Consider the following 18,671-nt stretch of genomic DNA (forward strand, 5'->3'; position numbering starts at 1 on the left):
AATTGGTCGTAAATATCTTTGTGGTTGTTGTTTGGTGTGGGGTGTTTTTTCCCCTTGTACATGCAAAAAACCCCAACCCCAAGTCAAACTCACACTGTTAATTATTAAAACTTGGTTTCCAGTGCCTGTCTCCTCTTTTAGAATCTGATTTCTGATAGATGGTTAGTGGTATAAAAACAAATCAGTCAGGATTTTTCTAATAACTTTCTGGTTTTGAAAACTGGTTTGGAATCTTAAAACTACCCACTTACTGATAGCAAAACTTTTAGTACCACACTTTGTATTTTGGAGCACATGAACTTTTCTGCCTTACTACCTTCATGGTCAATGGCTAGTTGGCTTTTTCTTTTGAAAGAGGACACAAAAAGAAAGTAAGCACACATAGTACTACTAAAAGCTTTGGCCTCACATTTTTTCAGTGATCTTTTGCCATCTTTTCACTAAAGTTAAATGCTTATATTGTCTTTTTGCTTTGTACAGTTATTAAGAAGTTTATGAAATCTGTTAGTTTTTTGGGGGAAATAAAGCACATCCTCCCCAGTTCCTGAATATAATTTTTCTTTACTATTGCTGTCTAACAGAGTGGTGTTTGAATAATCTTCAAGACTTTAGAAACCAAATTAATATTGTATGTAGGTAATTGTAATGAAAAAGTGCACTACTGCTAGTACTCACTGCTGTGAGACCCCAGGAAGCTATGTGTAGTCTTAATTTATTCTTTCTACTTTTGCTTTCCTGTTGCTGTGAGGCAAAATAAGAGGAAAATTGACCCTAGGAAATAAATATTTCCTTCTGCTGCAGTGAACAGACTCAGCATGAATGACAGAGACAGTAACAAGGAAGTGACAGGGGCATGTTACAAAAAGCCATGGGATTATTCCTCTGTTCTTTCTCATTATTTCTACAGTTATTGTAAGCAACTTCTGTGGTTAGCTTATGAAAATAAAAAAAATCCTATGGACCACCTTATAATTGTTTACTACTTTAAAAAGAAAAAAAGGAGGGGTGGGGGGGCAGAAGGGGGAGAGGGAGGTTTGAGGGAGGGGAGCTTTTCTTTATTTGTTGTTTCCAAAGAATATTGAACTCTTGTCAGCAGCAGCCTCCAGACTTATTTTGACACTAAAGAAACATAGCTGTAACTCCTAGGGAAAGTAGAAGCTGTCTGTTGTATACTTTCAGGCACTATAAATAAATAAAAGTATAGCCAGATACTCAAGTCCATAAGTTTATATGCTCAATAAGTCAGTTGATATTTATTTATTTTGTAATCAGAAATATGATAATTTAGTGAAATTTTCCTCTGAAGAAGTGTCTATATCATCTACTGAGGGATTTGAGAGGAAAGAGTTTGAGCTGTGACAGATGACAAAGCTCTGGAGGAGGTGATGTAGGTTTATGAACATCACGGGCAACGTAGGCCTTCGTTTTTACCTTGAAATAGGTAGTTGAAAAAGGACTGGAAGACTGCCAAAAACATCTATATTCTCCCTGGGTCTTTGAAAAACGTGAAATGAACTTCCAGGACTTTAATTTTCCCTATGGTAATCTTTGCATAGTTAATGCTCTTTGTAGAAGTTGAGAAGTGAAATGTGCCTTGATTAATACTAAATTGTCTGGAAAATGGTCTTCTCAAAACTGTGTTGTCTAAACTGAACAGAAAGTGAGTTTTCAGTGACAAAATTATTTATTTGTTAAAACTGGTAATTGGCCAGTTATCTCAGTGGATGAGAGTTTGCAAGGAATTAGTGAATGATTTTAGGGCCTGTAGTGATTTTTGGCCAGGATTTTCAGTAGCATGCCAGTAATACTGCTAATGTATACACTGACTGCCAACTATTGCCAGCAGTTGGGGCTGTTCAGTCTGGAGAAAAGGCGGCTCCTGGGAGACATTATAGTGGCCTTTCCAGTGTCTGAAGGGAGCCTACAAGAAAGCCAGGATAGGATGGACTTTTTACAGGGATGAGAGGGATTGGCTTTAGGCTTGAGGAGGGTAGATTTAGAGTGTATATTCAAAAGAAATTCTTTACACTAAGGGTGGTGAGACACTGGAACAGGTTGCCCAGGGAGGTTGGGGTTGTCCCCTGTCTGCAAGCATTCAAAGCCAGGCTGTATGAGGCCTAGGGCAGTCTGGTCTAATGGAAGGTGTCCCTGCCCTGGTAAGGGGAATGGAACTAGATGATCTTTAAGGTCCCTTCCAACTCAAACCATTTTATGATTATACTAACAGTTGTTAAAATCTTGGTTTATGCTGTTACTGCTGTTTGCTGCCACTAGGTGTTTTGGGGATTTTTTTTTTGCTGCATTCAAATAGTTTTGGACTAGACAGCAAGAACTCTTTGTTTCTGGATTTTTTAGGTTTATTAACATTAGTGTAACACAGCTCAGCAAGAGTTAGCAATAGAGAACAGAAGCTGGTGTCTGGGTTTGAGTGACAGTCGGAACCGTTTGAATCCCATAGTGCAGGCAGTCTAGTGGCTGTCAAAAGGAATGACAACTGTCTCCGCATGCTGACTCTTAATACTCATCTGATCCCCATCAATGACTGACTTAATATTGCTGAATGAGCAAAAAACTTACCTAGGTAAAAAAAAAAAATCACTTAGTGGCCAAACTGGTTTTCACCCAAACAGTCAGACAAGCATCAAAGCTGTTCAGAGAGGGAAAGGAGCTGTGAGGGTGGGTTTAGCCCTCAATTGCCAGGGGATTGAATCAAATATAATCCCAAAATGCTGCTTTCCACTTCATTGTCTTCCTTTGAGTATTGATTTTTCTTCTTACCTATTAATTCCTTGATCATCTACTTTTTGACTTGATGTTATAAACAGGTGTATTATCACAGTAATCTTGAGGGTTTGTATATGAAAATCAGCTGTAGTAAATCCATAATATGAACCAAAGTGTGGGGGGAAAGCTTATGGTGTCTTATGAAAATAGAATAAAAATGCAGTTGGATTTAACAACATCTGTTTCATGAGTATAGTTTTTAAAGGTTTTAACAGTTTTTTAACAACTGTCAGAAAATGCATTTTTCAATGTGGAACATTTAGACCCTAGCTGTTACCTTGGAAAATTTGGATCCAAAGTTATGCCCAGTTTAATACCTCCTGGTTTTATCTATCATTAATTTGTAGTTGTAAATCCATTTACTAGATGGCTGTAGAAGAAACCAATTGAAATCTTAGGGTATCTTTTCCAGTTTTGCTCAAATGTAGTAATTATGTATTCCAAGGCAGTAAGGTAGTCAAATACAAATAAAAATAATGTAAAAATGAATGTACTCCTATCCAATTTCCCATTCTTCTGAAAGTGATGGGATAGGTTTTTTAGGTAATGTGTGATCAAGTTCTGCAGCATACTTTAATTTGCTTTAGAAGTTCTTGAAAACGGAGTGGTTAACCTTCAGTGAGGAAAAGGCAAATCGTTGGCCTGATCTTAAACAAAGCAAGCCCCGACCAAAGAAAACACCCTGCAAAACCCAAAAACCACACAAACAAAACCCAAAACAAAAGCATACAAACAATTACTTTGTTTGTAGTCAACATGGTGGAGATTTGTAATTCTTCATTTAAAATCAAAGCATTAAGACCCCATATTATCCACAACAGAATGCGTTAATTATTTGGGAAATGCAAAAGTAACAAGTTGGACTAGTTGAGAGAGGCAAGTCACTTTTGTAAATCAGGGAAACTTTCTAGGTTTGGTGGGGGTTTGGGTTTTTTTGGTGTGGTTTTTTTTTTTTGTCCCATGCCTTGAGTAAAGGTGTGTGTCCCCACCCCATAAACTTGCCTTCAGCATAGAATTGAGGGCAGGGTTAGGCTATACGCATTTTCTAGACTAACCCCCTTGCCCCCTCCCCCCCCCCCAGTCCCCTTCCCAATAGGCTAAACTCAATTTTACGGTGAAAACTGCAGTTTTTGTTAAAACATGTAATTGCATGGTGATAGTACAGTTAAGATACATTTTTTTAATAAAGCTTTATTGGTGCAAGGTCTTTTGAGGTTGTACTGTAAAGTGGCATAAGAGACTAATTTGTCAAAGAAGGAAGTTTATTCTGTGTGATTTCTTTACAATCTGTCTCTAGATGTGTTCACAAATTACTTGGAAGCAGTTGTGCTAACTCAAGAGGGCTAGAGGTAGCATGTAGGTTGAGGAGTGAATAGCTTTAATAAGAGTGACGCTCTTGTACGTATGATAGCACTGTATTAAATACATGCTAAGCTGTGATCCTGGAGCTTTTCTCATACAGCATTTTTGTCTTGCTGAGTGAAAATGAAAGGAAAGTGATAAAATATGAAGTGACTTTCCTGTAGTTTGCATCAGGAATTTCATATTTTCATTACTGTGCATAGATTTTTATAAACATATTTGAGAGAACTAAAACTAAATACCAATCTAGAGAAATTATGGTGTATTAAGCTATATGAAAATGCCTTGTATGTAATCCTACTGGAAGTGGAGTAATAAGGTCACTCTTCTTAGAGATGACTTACCAATAAGGGTTTAAGAAACACTTTTACTTTGCAAACTTGTCTTCCTTGATTGATAAGTCTCAATTTCTCTGAGATCTTGTATGTACCTCACAGTGAAACTTTTTAAAATTATATGCCTTCTAAATTTCATTTCAAAGCCATTTTATGATCTTAAAAGGACTGGGCTTACATCGCCTGGGATTTTTTTTCATTTGATTCGTTTGTTGCTTTTGTTTTTGTTTTTAACCAGTTAGAGTGTTGGAATTGTATCTTACCTCTGCCTATTCAGTCTTTTAAATAGTGAAAGCTAGCTATGCGCTTTTCCAAACAGTACTTTTGGTTTTTATTGTGCAAGAAAGGAGGTGTAATTAATCTGTTAACGAAGGAGAAGTGAGAGATTTCCTGTTGTTCAGAGTTGAGAAAACAGTGCTGAGGCAGAAGTGGCATATCTCTGCAATCTCATTGAAAGTATGTAGGCGTGTAATCTGCTTAAACCATTCTGCAAGTCATACAAATCAATTATCTGCCTCTTTATGCATCTTAGTGCATCAGTTTGTGCCTGCTCAAATAAGTCAGCTCATTAACTGATAAAAGCAGATTATTTGTCATTGAAATTGAAAGCTGGTTGTACTTAATTATTTATTTTGCATAATTTAAAGTGTGTGTTTTTTTTCCCCCAACTTTTAGAGATGTTTGCACTGAGCTGTAAATTCTTTTAAAATATGTGGTAATGTGTGTGATAGGCAGAGGGGAAATTGTTCTATGTAATGGAACATACCGGTTAATAAGCTGAATGGTGTAATTACTTGGATGTTAATAATGGCTGTGACACTACCCTCCTAACTGATCAGATGCCTATATTTAATAGTTGCAAACCAAGGTAAATAACAATCAATATGGAAAGACTTGTTTCTAAGACAACTGTAACAACAAAATAAGTTAGTAACTAATAGAAAGTTTAGTTCTGTAAAAAACATTATATGTATAGTTTCCCAATATAAATCAAAATTAAAACATATTAACACCATTGGTTTAACCAGATTTATTATTGTGAAGGTAAAAGTGGCGTAATTTACCTTAAAATGCTTGATTATTTCCCTACTTGGAATGTTTTGGTACTTTCAGACTTTAAATGAGACGGAATTTTTAAAATCATTCCAAGACATGGATTGCATTCATGTTTTTCTGGTGTGATTCTAGAAACTTGCTCCTTTTCTTTGATTCCCTCAGAACTAGATTGAGTTCTTTTGTCATTTAAGTGGTGACAGAGTTTCTTCTGATCCATTCCCTTCTGTATTGCTTCATGGATGTCTTCTTCAGAGAGTCTGGATTTGGCTGACCTCTGGAGAACCAGTTGGTCTGACTACCTGCTGGAATTGAGTATCCTCAGGGATATGGTGAGAATAAATGAGGAGCAAATACTCCTATTCCATTACACATCATCACTGAGTGATGAAAGTATTGAAGCATTCGTAGAGCTGCCCAGATCAAAAAAATTATATGATCATACATGAATCTGTACTTATTTTTTCTTTTTCCAAATTCAAAATGGTGGAGATGTGTTCTATTGCTTAACTGATTCTTCTGTCATCTTCCCCAGTCTTGTCAATCACCAGGATTTCTGCAGTGAATACACCTGCTACACTGTCACTTTCTCTTTTCAGATCATAATGTATCCAGAGTAAGATGCGAGGGTATCTGCAGAAATGGAAGGTAGTCCCAGCTCTGCTGATATAGCTGTCAGAGAACTCAAAGAATTTGGCTGCATTATTTCAGAAAACTCAGAACTACTGAAGTAGAGAGTTTTTGCTGATGGTTGCTTGACATTGGCTGCCTAATGTTGCTACAATCAACATGTAAAATGGCTACTCTTACACTTCTGATAATTAGATATTAGACGTAATGACATGTGATTTGACAATTGCACAAAGTACAACTGATGTGGTAAGAACAGGATGGAATTCTTTCTTTTGCTTCATATTTTCTATATTTTTGATAGCACCGTTATGACAACCAGTGCTGTAGAGCTGGTAATTCCGGGTAAAGCAAGATGTAAAGTGATACTTTTAGAAAAGGGACTCTACTGAAACTAGTGTATTTGTGTTCTGCCCTGAAAATGCAGTTCAGGACTGACTGAATCACAGGACTACATTTTAGTGTTACAGAAGAGGGACTCCTTTCAACTGATGACTGCAGACCATATTCCTGTGTGTATGTCTCTCTTTCCAGTGCAGTATTGTGCCAGTCATTCAGACAGTATGCAATTTAAAGAACCATAGGAGTTCTGAGTTGTGCTCTGCAGAAGAGTTAATTGGCTGGTGCCGTATTATATTAATTTAGTTATATTGCTTCCAGATTCCAAACTTGTGTAAAAAGCTTAACTACACCATTTAAAGAGATTTAACTCCTTTAAAGCATTACTTCTCAGTCCTAGCTGGTCTTAGATAATATAGAAGTGAAATTGTTTAACAATATGTTCTGACTTGCCTTAATAATTAAATGATTAATGATGTATTCAGTAAACCACAACTGCTTTGATGTCTGGAACCCTCATTTTATTTGCATAGCTGGGAATGCTTTTGCTTTTATGTAAGAATAGCTTTCACTCCACTCTGAGAAAAAAGCAGTAAAAAAATTCTCGCCACTCTCTCCCTTTGTTTTAAAGTGATGACTGTAGCAAAATGGCTTATTTAGAGTTTTGAAGCTTTTTGCCCTTTTAAAAATTCATTCAACAAGAAGGAACAACTGGATATTTTTGGTTTTATCCGATATTACAAGTATTCATTACAACATATGTAGTGTGCCGAGCTACTGTGAAAAATTGGATGAATGATGCATGAGACTGAAAGATTCTTAACTAATGTAGACTTAGCATTAGGCAAAGGTAAATATTTGTATACATTCAGAGAAATTTCTCAAGGATATTTATCTCCAGTTAACTCTTTTTCATCTTGCATTTATTCTGCTGCTGTGTAAGACTGGGCAATGGTTGAATCAAGAATGACTGTTGTCTAATTTCTTTCTCTGCACTGGAAATGTTACTGATGCACAGTTGCACCAGTATTGGAGTTGAGGAACCCTTATGAACGGATTACTTCACAATTCCATAACCTGTTAGACTATTTGACCTGGTGCTGTCTTTTAGAGTTGATCAGAATTAAAAGCTTCTAAAGGAGAAATAAAAGCTTTAAAATTTAGAGCTTCTCAGCCAGTGTTTAGACACCTATGATTCTGCATATTGGGAAGAGGAAGCTGTGTTGCAATTGTATTATGTGGTTCTTGAATACTTTTATTTTTCAAAGTCAATCATGATTCCACAATTACTTTTAAACCTAAGACTTCCATTTAAGGCATTTGTTAAAAATGTAGGTGTTTTTTATTCAATGAAAACTTTTAAGGCATACAGTGCTAGACATTCCAGTTTTTCTCATGTACAGTTCAGGACTGAGAATATCGAAAACAGGCATATCTCATAACATGCTGTTATTTTTTGACACTTCATCTCAGATAAGGACTACAGCTTTCCCATCACTACTTGTTTGCCAAGTAAATTTTTTTAATATATCTGAATCGGTTTCAGTATCATGTCAGTTCTTCTCAAAGGTCAACAGTAATAACCTGTGGCATGAAAACACTACATGAAACTTACACTGTTAAACTGTAATATTTGTGGCTTCCTAACAGTCTGGAATCTCAGGCAGTATTCAAATCTGTGTGCTTTATTGGATAATACTGAAAAATGAAGATTTATGCATCAAAATAGGTGATCCTGCTCTGGCAGGAGAGTTGGACTAGGTGATCTTTTGAAGTCCCTTCAATCCCTAATATTCTGTGAAAATAAATAGACGTTGCTAATTGATATGACCTGCTGAAGTCTTGTATTAGTTTAACTGGAAAGAATTTAAAGAAGGATCATGTGCTATTCTAAATGAATATATTTACACAGAGGGAAATAACAGTATCTATAAAGTGTTGTATCTCTTTAGCACGATGTTAATGGTATTCAGCTAGGTGTGTATGATTTAAAGTAACTGCTTCTATGCTGAGCCATAACTCTTCAGTAGGATAGAAAGCTCCTGCCTTGAAGATGGCAGGGTTTTTTTAGTTTGTTTCAGACAGAAAGTGCTAATTACTACTCATGCTAAAGGTTATTTTAATTTATTAGAGTTAGAAAATTCAAAATACCTGGAAACTACGTGAAGTATTTCATGGTGTGCAATTTTTTTTTTGGTACCCAAAACCACCACACTTCTGTATTTTAGGTTGTATTACAGTGGATTTGTTTGCACTGTTAATAATAAATACATTTTTGGTGAAACTTAGCCTATCACCAGTTCTTGCATCATACATATATTAATATCATGACTAGTCATAGGAGATATAAACTCTTGGTTTAGGCTTGGTTGAAATTCTAGAGAGTAACTTAACCCAAGTATCTGTAGGTCTTGCATCAATATGGTTATTAACTTCAGAGAAAGCCCTTTTGTAATGTGGGATTCTTAGCAATGTTGGATGTTCTGGCACAGAGATAATAGGAAACTGTCAAACATCCATATTTTGGGAAGCTTGACTTTTTGCCACATGGAGAGAGAGGATTTATGTTTATGGAAATAATGAGATTTAAATCCCCACATGGGGTTATATTCAGGGGGCAGCTGCTACTTATATAAGCAACAATAATTGGTGCCTTGGAACTGTACTTGCCTCCAAGCTTGTACCCCGACTGGGGAAGAGAGAAGTCCATGCCCTAGCCTAGCATTTGCTTAATTGCCTTCCAGTTAGGTACTTGAGAAGCTTGAACATAACCTTTATATAAAGTAAATAATAAGTATGTATGTTTCAGAGTGTTCATGTAGCTTGGATTTTTTTATTTATTTTTTTTTTTTAATTTAGAGAGGTGTGTTCTGAGTGTAATTTAATTTTATTTTTCCCCCCTGACTTCCATTGAAAAGGCTTAGTTCCTTGGATATGTAGAATATTTTGTTTTGGAGTTAATCTGAGTCAGTAAGGAGTTTGTACTGTGATTTCTGACTAACATTGTTTGTACCGTAATAAACTAAAGGAAAAAAAATTAAATACAAGATTGCTGGAATAACACATGGAACAGAAGGATAAGTCCTGTTTTAAAGTTGCCTGTTCCCACCCCCCAGCATCTTCGACCAGCTATAATTATGGAGAGAGACAGGATGCCAACCCAGACAGAATGTTTCCTCCCAGTCATAATGGTAATTTTTACCTTACTCCCTCTGTTGCTGTTCCATTCGATGGAATTCATTTGCAATTGCATGAAGATAATTCACTTCACCATAGCTCTATTGTGAGCCTAAGACTTCAATTGCATAGATCTTCTTGCAAGACAAGAACTTAATTTCCAAGTTAACAGTTTGAATAATGGTTTAATGAAATATTAACATAATTATTGGGATGGAGGGAAGAGTTTCTGAAGGTAAAACATGCTGAAAAGCAAGAATGTTGGTAGTCTGTTTCTGATTCAGCCTGTAGTATGTTAGTAGATCTTTAACTGTAAATTACAGTCCTCTGATTTCTGACAATCTTTTTTTAATAGCATCAGTTAAGTATCATATTCATGTGATTATTTTCAACTGCTGAGTTACAGAACCAGGAAGTAAAAAAATCTGTTGATCTCTTCTTCTGTATGTTATTTGATAGATATTTGTGTTTTGTATTAGCAAATCGCCACGATGCTTAAATATCTTGGCTGAGATTTGCAGAAGTGACTAGAGGTTACTTACAGACTTCCAGAGCACTAAAGGTTTGTTGAAGTGACCGGTATGTTACTTCTTGGATGCTTGTCTTGATGTCTTTATAGGAACTTCTTTTTAATGTTGCTGCTTTATTCTTTGAGTATTTGATGTGCTTGTGGTGTGTTTAGTTAGACACTTTGGATGGCTAGTTATCTTGGAATTCTCACCTTCTGCCTTTAGGTAAAAGATGTGAATGTTGACCTCTAATAGAAACCCTTTTTTAAAAAAGAAATAATGGTGGTGTTTCTGTTCAGTAGAAGATATTCTACAAATCTAGTTTTTAGCAGTGTCAGTGCCATTGATTTTTGTCCCTTTTCCTGTATTTTAACGAGATCCTCAGTCTTGGTAAAAAGAAAAAATAATTCATTTTACTTTAACGTTGTTTAAAAAACACAACAGAAAAATCCCTGCAATAACAAAAAACTCTTCAGCTTGGACTCTAGTGATACAGTCAAGTGCTTGAGGGGCTCGTCGTGTTATTTGCTGTGGTAAACCCTAGCTGTGTCCATTGTTTGACTAGGATCATGGCAAGCTGCAGATGCCTTTGGCCTGCAGATGGGAAAGGTTGGTCGTCTACCCCAACAGGCTTTTGTCTAAGTGGGTGCACCAAGACCATTTAGATGCTAATGTGATATAAGCTCCCTGTTTTGTACTAGAACTTGACTGCATCTTAGGAATGTGGCCTGTCTGGTTTTATGGTGGCTTCAGCATTCAAAGGGCCTACTGTAATTCATGTCTGCCAATCGATTAAAGCTGCAATCTTCTGGTTAATGTCTTTGATGTGCCAAAGGAAATTGTTGGGGTTGGTGGAGAATTATGTGTTTTCTTTTCATCCCAGATCTTACCTGCTGATCTGTATACTTTCTGTTTGCCATCTACGACAAGGGAATAAAACAAATTTGTTGTGTGAAGCCATAGATGGCATTAGATATACTGATAGAATGGAACTTTTTTCCTAACGTTCATATTTGCTATATGATGGGGTAATTAAATGCTATCTTTTTCCTTTCTACTTTTCCTGCTAATGTGGAGTATATTTCTGTACTTTTTTTTTTTCACTGAAGATGTGTCAGTTTTCTGTTATTAAACTGTTTTGTGATTCAATGGCATGTATTCTGGTTCATGCTTTAGAGGCAGTGAATAAATAACCTAGGCATAACAGAGATACCTTCTAATAAACTTTAGTTCTAGTCACTGCATCTTAGCAGCAATTTGCTGTATTTTGTGCAGGTAACAAGGGGATGTGTGTATGGTTGCAAGCATTAATTTAAAAGGTAGCCCTAGGAATAAAATTTTGTAGGCCTATTTTATGCATGAATGCAGTACTAATCAGATTTTCTGTGCTGCAGTCCCTACATAATCTTGTAGAGCAGAATAGTCACTTTTTGTTCTCTCACAATGCTTACGTTCTTTATTATTTTTATTTGTGATGTCTTGAATGATACCTTTTTTTCAAGGTTACTGTATTAGGTGAAATATGTGGAAGGAACACAGGGAAGAAAAACTGTAAATCTAGTTGGACACAGCTAGCAGTTACTTCGGCACATAAAATATGCAAATATATCCTAAGTACTCTAAGGCTGATCTTTCAGACACTGTCTGTCTGTATCCCTAGCCAAAAAAGGACATATGATAATTAGATTTTGAAGGACCATGTGCTGTTGCTACAGAGCTAAATGTTGAAATGCAAGAAAACAGACTACCACATGGCACAATTGATTTTTATGGCAGTACATGTTAAAATGCTCTCTTTTTATATTGCCTTTTAGGTTACCTAGGGTGAAACAAAATTACAGTCTTGGAGACTCTGGAAAAGCTCAGCATCAGCATTTGAGGTAAAAATGAACATACTGAAGTAATCTTGAGAGTGTCCATCTCGTTAACTTTATGGAACTCATTGGAGTAGAAATTTTCATCGAGATCCATTTTGCATTTAAGTTTTCAGTATTGATTTAAGAAAATTTACTTTAGAATCACTCTTTGGGTCTGGGAAAACTCATACTTTAGGTCGATATCGCATGTATTTTATTTTAGGGTTTTGAGAACATGGTAGATCTGCTTAGATACGGTGTTTTTAAGTTGTAGTTTTATAGAATGGTTAATAGGGAGTTCTTTTGTCTTTCCTAATTTTACTTGTATAGCTCAATATATTTCTATGCAAATCATCTTAAGTGCACAATATTGTTACATCTATTAACAAATGTGTTGATATACTTAGGAAGTAATGGTTGCTGCTTTTTCATGAGTTTACTGTATTAATTGCAGCTGCAAGTGGAAATACTTTGAAGGAGTTTTCAACTCCTATTTTAGGTGTTTTAATGTGAAATGAAAATCCCATATTCATGATAAAAGCAGTACAATTATACGGAACATAGTAAAATTATGTGGAATGTATTAGTACTGTATTTCTCACATAAACCAATCATTAATCATAGTTACCTGTAAATAGGATTAAGGAAAAATGCTTTACTTGCACCCTTAAACTACCAAAAATTAGCCTCTAAATCACTTCTAAATTTTCATTCTTAATTCTAAACTAAAATAATTCTTGTTCAGGATGGGCTATAGTTTTCTGTCAGCAAGTTAGTGTAAGGTTGACACAAATGTTTAAAAGCAACTGAAATGTCACATTTAACTCTGTCATTGTAGTTCCCTTTTCAAACAATCTTTTAGTTCATAGGTTTTGTTGTTGTTTTTAAGAGCCGAAGCTTGCAAATTATGTGATTAATCTACAAGCTGATATCATGATGTCAAAATGCAGTTCGGGAAGCATAAACACAGAGACTGCAAAAATTAAAACGGTAAGACTATGCTTTGTAGTATGGGCAAAGCAGATTTTAATGTATGACTTCACTGTATTCTTCTATTTTGTTTAAAACTTTTTCAAGACCTTAAACTAGAGTATCTTCAGATGTGTGAGGTTATAGAAACTTGCTATGAATTCTTTTGGAAGAATAATGGAAGTAGCTATTTTATCTATAAATGGTTAAATACAGCAGTAGCATAGATAAAAAATGACGTTTGTCATGAAACATATGCCTTTATTTCTTATGAATTGATATTAGAAATGTATTCTGTTTTTAAAAAGGCTGTGTGTGTATTCTTATATTCAGATGTGGTTGTGTTGGTGGAATACAATCAATTAAAAAAAAAAAAAAAGGGAAAAACAAAAACAAGAAACAAACCGAACAAAAATCCCATAACAAACCAGTGGGGAGAGGGGAGATACAAAGGGCTGGAATTAGAGTTGAGTTTATATGTTGATCCAGATAGGACATACAAAGTAAATACTGAGGAAAGTAAATTGCAGATAATGAAGTTCTTAGTTTCAATAGTACATTTCAATTTGAATGAGCTCAGTCAAAACAGGGAAAGACACTATCTGATTAAAGCTGTGTAAAAGAAAAATTGGTATGTGATTTTATAATATAGGGAGGACACAAATGTTTCTTGTTTCATTGGTCCTCGCCTTGCCTTCCATCTTAGGTACTATACACTTCAGGGTTTGTCTGTTGTACTCTTTTAAGTAGGTAAAAGGAGAGGAATCTGCATAGCACTGGTTCTGCACCGCTGATTAAGCAACTGTATAGTTAGGATGCCTTGTATGTTACATGGTTTGTTCCAGAATCTGGCTTCATGTCTGTATGTGTGAAAGGAAAAACGTAGCTTTTCTAGATTTTATTCTGAATGTCTCTTATACTGGTGTCACTATAGATATGCTGAAAATTTGATGTTTATTTTCACATTTTATTTTTGCACTGGTAAATGCCCTACAACCCATATATATTACTCTGACATATAGGGCTGTAGAGACTGTACAGCACCATAATTTTGTTTGCTCTGTTGATAGAGCTAGACTAATTGCAACAGAAAGTGTTTATTAGGCTTTTGTCTCAAATTCAGGTTTAGTCATACTCGTAACTGAACACTAGATGAAGGACTTAAGAGTTGTGCATTTTTCTGAGTCTGCTAAGTGTCATGTTGTACTCCATTTCTCTCCAATAATACAGGCAATTAGGAGTAGTCTGCCAGGAATTCCAGCTGTTAACTATACTGTATTGCTTGTAGAAAAGCTTCAGAAAGCAGCTCATTCAAATATAGAACCTCACTGTAATCTAATTTTAATATAATGAAGCTTTTCTGAACAACAGAAAGTGACTTTTGCTGCTGACCAACATCCTACTTGTGCTTTTAGACTGGTTCTGTATTGGAAAAGTAGAACAAATACAATTCTCCTAGTTAAGCTGAATTCACATTGAATATTGATGATTGTGCTAGGGGAACTATAGAAGCTGGTTCCTATAGGAATACTTGAGCTTTGTAAACATTTATGAATTCTGTTTGCCCTTTGTGAAATGGAACAGATCTGAAATACTGGGGTTTGGTGGTTGTTTTAGTTTGGGGTGGTTGTGGGTTGTTTTTTTGTGGGTTTTGGGGGTTTTCTTGAGGGTGTCTTGAGTTTGGTGGTTTGGGGTTTTGTGGTGGTGGTTTGTTGTTTTGGTTTTGTGTGTGTGTTTTTTTTTCTCCCTTTATGAATATTGTGAGACCAATTATAAAAACTGCTGTTAGGCAGTGCATATTTGGAAGATACTTGAAGGATAGCAGTAAGGAGTGCCTCATGCAGATGTGTTGCATGTTAAAGACAGAATAGTATAGAAGAGATTTCTTATTTGTATTATTGAGTAATAGTTTGACAGCATTTCCTTGTGTTGCAAATTCTGGGTGGAATGATGCTCTTTAGAAACATTGAATTTTGAATTGGGAGCAGAAATGGAAATGCTTTATTTTCAAATTATGCTGCAGATGAAAGTCTAAAAAGCTTTTTCCATGAAAATGAAACTCTTTGTTTGAATTTGGGATGCTTCCCCCTCCCTTCCCAAAAATGAAGAATGCATGTGTTGGTTCTGTGTTTTTTAAAAAATTTTCTTAAGAGAACTGAAGCTAGAGGAGCAATATTCACAAAGCATGCTTTTCCAGTGATTTCAGGAAAGTAAAATCCTTTTAAGAAGTATATTTTTAAAAGTAACTTTAGAAGCCAGATGGTATAGGAATCTTGTAGTTTGATCTTCACTTGAGCAAACTCAATTCTTGTCACCGAATGCTTATGATGTGAGTTGAAATTACTTTACTGAAAACTTCTGCAGTAGTTGATATGGAGCATCCTGAGTGAATGTTTTTTATATTTTGTAATTTAAAGTTTATTTTCCGCACTATAATTTACATTTGCAATATTTTACAGTATTCTTTTTATTTGTACCTCCTCCGTTACCCAAATACTCCGTTATTTGTACCTACTCCGTTATCCGTTCTGTGTTAGATCTTTCAGCAAGTTGATGTTTCATGTAGCTTTTGGACATAAAGCTTCCTACCAAGAATGTGATATCCCAACCCTTTCATGCTTTGTGTGAGAGAATGTTCAGGCAGTCTATTTGTATACGTTGTGGTTTATTTACCTTACAGTAAGTGGACTTCCACACACCCCCCTGGCCCTTGACACTAACTGTAGAATTTTTTTGGCCAATGCAGTTTGTTTTTAGAGAGTAAATTAGGCATTCCTGGGCAAAGATGAAAACCTACAGCATTAGAAAGAATGTTTGTATTGCAAGGATTAAATGGGCTACAAATTTACAGATCAGCATTATTAAAGAAAGCAAATTTCAGCATGTGGCAAAAATAAATTTTTATTATTACATGAGATATTGCATGTTAATGCAAAACTAGAACTGAGTATAACAAATACTGTGTGCACAACTGGTGGTTATAACTCAAAAGATGTCTCCCTAGGGCTCTAGCCTTTTCTCTGTTTACTTCAGAGTTTCATTCCACAAATGTTTTAAACAGTCCTTGGAGCAGGACTAGATCCAGGATGTCTTATTCCAGCTGAGTGCCCTGCTTGGTTTGGCTTACATTCCTTTGTTTCCTTGAAAAATTTTGTGCTGCAAGGGACTGCTTCAACTTGAACATAGTCCTGTGACTAAAAACCCTATACCACTGTTGCGGAATCACTGTAGACTGGAGTAACAGCTATTAGATGTCACTGGTTGTTCATTAGCAACCTTGTGCCCTTCCAAAATAGTTAATTCAATGGTAAAACAAGGGATTAGTTTTAGTCCTACACTTCAGTGTTCACCTAAGCGTGGATCAAAGTAAGGATATCAGGTTGTGGATTTTACTCTTAAAAGTATCAAGATTGGTGGCAATAAAACTGGACCTTTCAGGAGTAATTTAGTTGAACAGATAAGTTCAGCAAGTTCTTACAGTTTTCTTCTTGTGTCCATTTTCAAAATAGTGCAGTGGATAAGGATGGAACACTTCAGCAGGTATCTTCGTTACTCACAATGGCTGAACAGACTAGTTTAAGTTTTTTTCCTTCTTCCTTATTTAGTTAGGTTCAGTTAGCTAGGTTCAGTTGACTTCTGTCCATGAATTCTGAACTCATGTACTTGCATCTCAAATGTTTTCAATTTAAAAGTGTTCTTCAGATAGATGTATTTTTTCCCTTTCTTATTTCTAGTTGGTACTGCTTTTCCTTTATCAAAGAACTGGATTTTTTTTTTCCTTGCTATTGAAATAGAGACTTGGAATTATATAATTACTTAATTATTCTAGTTTACTCCTGTAATAACATTGACCTTGATCTTGTCAGATCTTCCTCATGTGAGCTGAGGTTTGATATTTTCTTGATTAATTGTGTGGTTTATCATAGCTACATTCTCTGTTTTTTCTTTTTATGTGTGTCAGACTTCAGGGTAATAATGGTCGTGTTTTGCTTGTGCTTATTCTTCCAAGTTGCAAGTGCACAGGTATTTTTCCTTTGCACTTCAAATGTAGAGTTTTTTGAGAATGTTTTTATCTCAGTGCCATTATTGTGTTTTAGGTAAGTCTTTCACAAAGATACACAGAAACCAAAATTGTTACTTAGATACACGTTGTTTCACTGCTTTTCCAGATGAAGCGGGAACATACATAAGTATACATTCCCCTTGCTTCTTGCAATGGGGTATCAAACCTAGCATCACTGTCAAGTGTGTATAAAAGGAGATAGGCTTATTTGTGACTATTAGATTGTATGCCTTTGTTTTTATTAGCAGCCTTCTCAAAGTTGGTTTTCTTCCTTTAATTCCCTCAGGGTGATGTGATAAAGCTATTTAATATGTTGTATTTATGATTTGTAAAAGAAACACAGAGTAGGTAGAATAATGAAAAAAGGAGAGGAACTGCTAATCTGAAGTGATTGTAAAACTGAAGTTGTTTGGCTTAAATACAAGAATGATTGGGGAATTTGCATTAGCTTTTATGGGGAAGGTTTGTGGTTTCTTTCCTGGTCTCTTCCAGCCATCAGCAATTATGATGGCTGTGACAAGGTCTCATTTTAAACAAAGCAAACGCTAATTGTGTTTCCGCATGACATGCTATACGTAAGTGGAGAAACATGCCTGACTATTTCAACAGAATATTTTAGTCATCATAAAGACATGTTCTTCAGAGGATTTTTTTGGCATGTTACCAATGAGCATGATACTGTTTGGAACAGAAAGAGAAGCTGGATGTATTAAAGAGGCGTGTCATTTGTTAGCTTGGAGGGGTGGATGACATGCCTTTCACTACATTTGCTCCCTTCTCTTTCACTAAGTGGCATTTACTACTGAGTATTTGTCATCAAAGGAGAAATAATTCTTTATAATAGAACAGAACAATGTTACTTGAACCTAACCATACGCTCCCTTAAGACTTCCCTTATCCCTTTGGAAAAATTGAGACACAGCTTTATCTCTGATTACTTTATAGAAAGTGACATTATTCCTGCATGGGCCAGCAAGAAGAGTGATCACATAATTCAATGTATTGCCCTCTCTTTATTTCACAAAATATACCTGAGATGGAACACTAGAGAGATTCAGTTTGATTTTTGTCTGAGCATCTTACAGTTATTTAATATTAGTTAAGCTACAATACAGTTTGAGCCATGTATTTATATTCATGTTAAAAATGTGAATATATGTCAAAGTGCTACAGTGTTTTATTAGTCAAATTATGTTAAATAGTCTATATTAAATAAAACAGTAAAATTTTCACTTTGGTACAAAAATAAATGTATTTTCTATTAAGTACTGTAACTTTTATCCCCCCCCCCCATCTCCAGCTTCATATTTGCAAAACTTAATCAACTTTCCTATTACTTGGTAAAGCAAGGACACTTCCATGCCTTAGGATGATAATTAGCTTTTTCTCATATATTTCTAATGAATATTAAATTTTAAAACAGTGTCAATTTTACACATTTCTCATGGTGAGATTGATGCAAAAATGCATAGCAGAGCATCTAGGAATTCTGAGGACAACTGTGAAAGTACTGTTTTGTTGAATAGGATGTGTCTGATCTGAACAGGATGGGAAATGCTCAGAATCTTCTAGCTTTCATGCTTTGTCTTACACT

At 35.5% G+C, this 18,671-nt stretch overlaps 1 protein-coding gene across 1 annotated transcript in view; it reads left to right on the forward strand.

Moving 5' to 3' along the window:
• Positions 1–12,934: 12,934 nt before the first annotated feature.
• The window catches only part of DICER1 (dicer 1, ribonuclease III), a 41,157-nt gene continuing 35,420 nt past the window's right edge, over positions 12,935–18,671 (forward strand). Inside the window, exon 1 of the mRNA XM_054161887.1 lies at positions 12,935–13,035. The gene's annotated coding sequence lies outside the window, so the exon portion shown is untranslated. The remainder of the gene's footprint in view (positions 13,036–18,671) is intronic.

This window comes from Dryobates pubescens, chromosome 5 (assembly GCF_014839835.1).
Source record: "Dryobates pubescens isolate bDryPub1 chromosome 5, bDryPub1.pri, whole genome shotgun sequence".
Lineage (NCBI taxonomy): Eukaryota > Metazoa > Chordata > Aves > Piciformes > Picidae > Dryobates > Dryobates pubescens.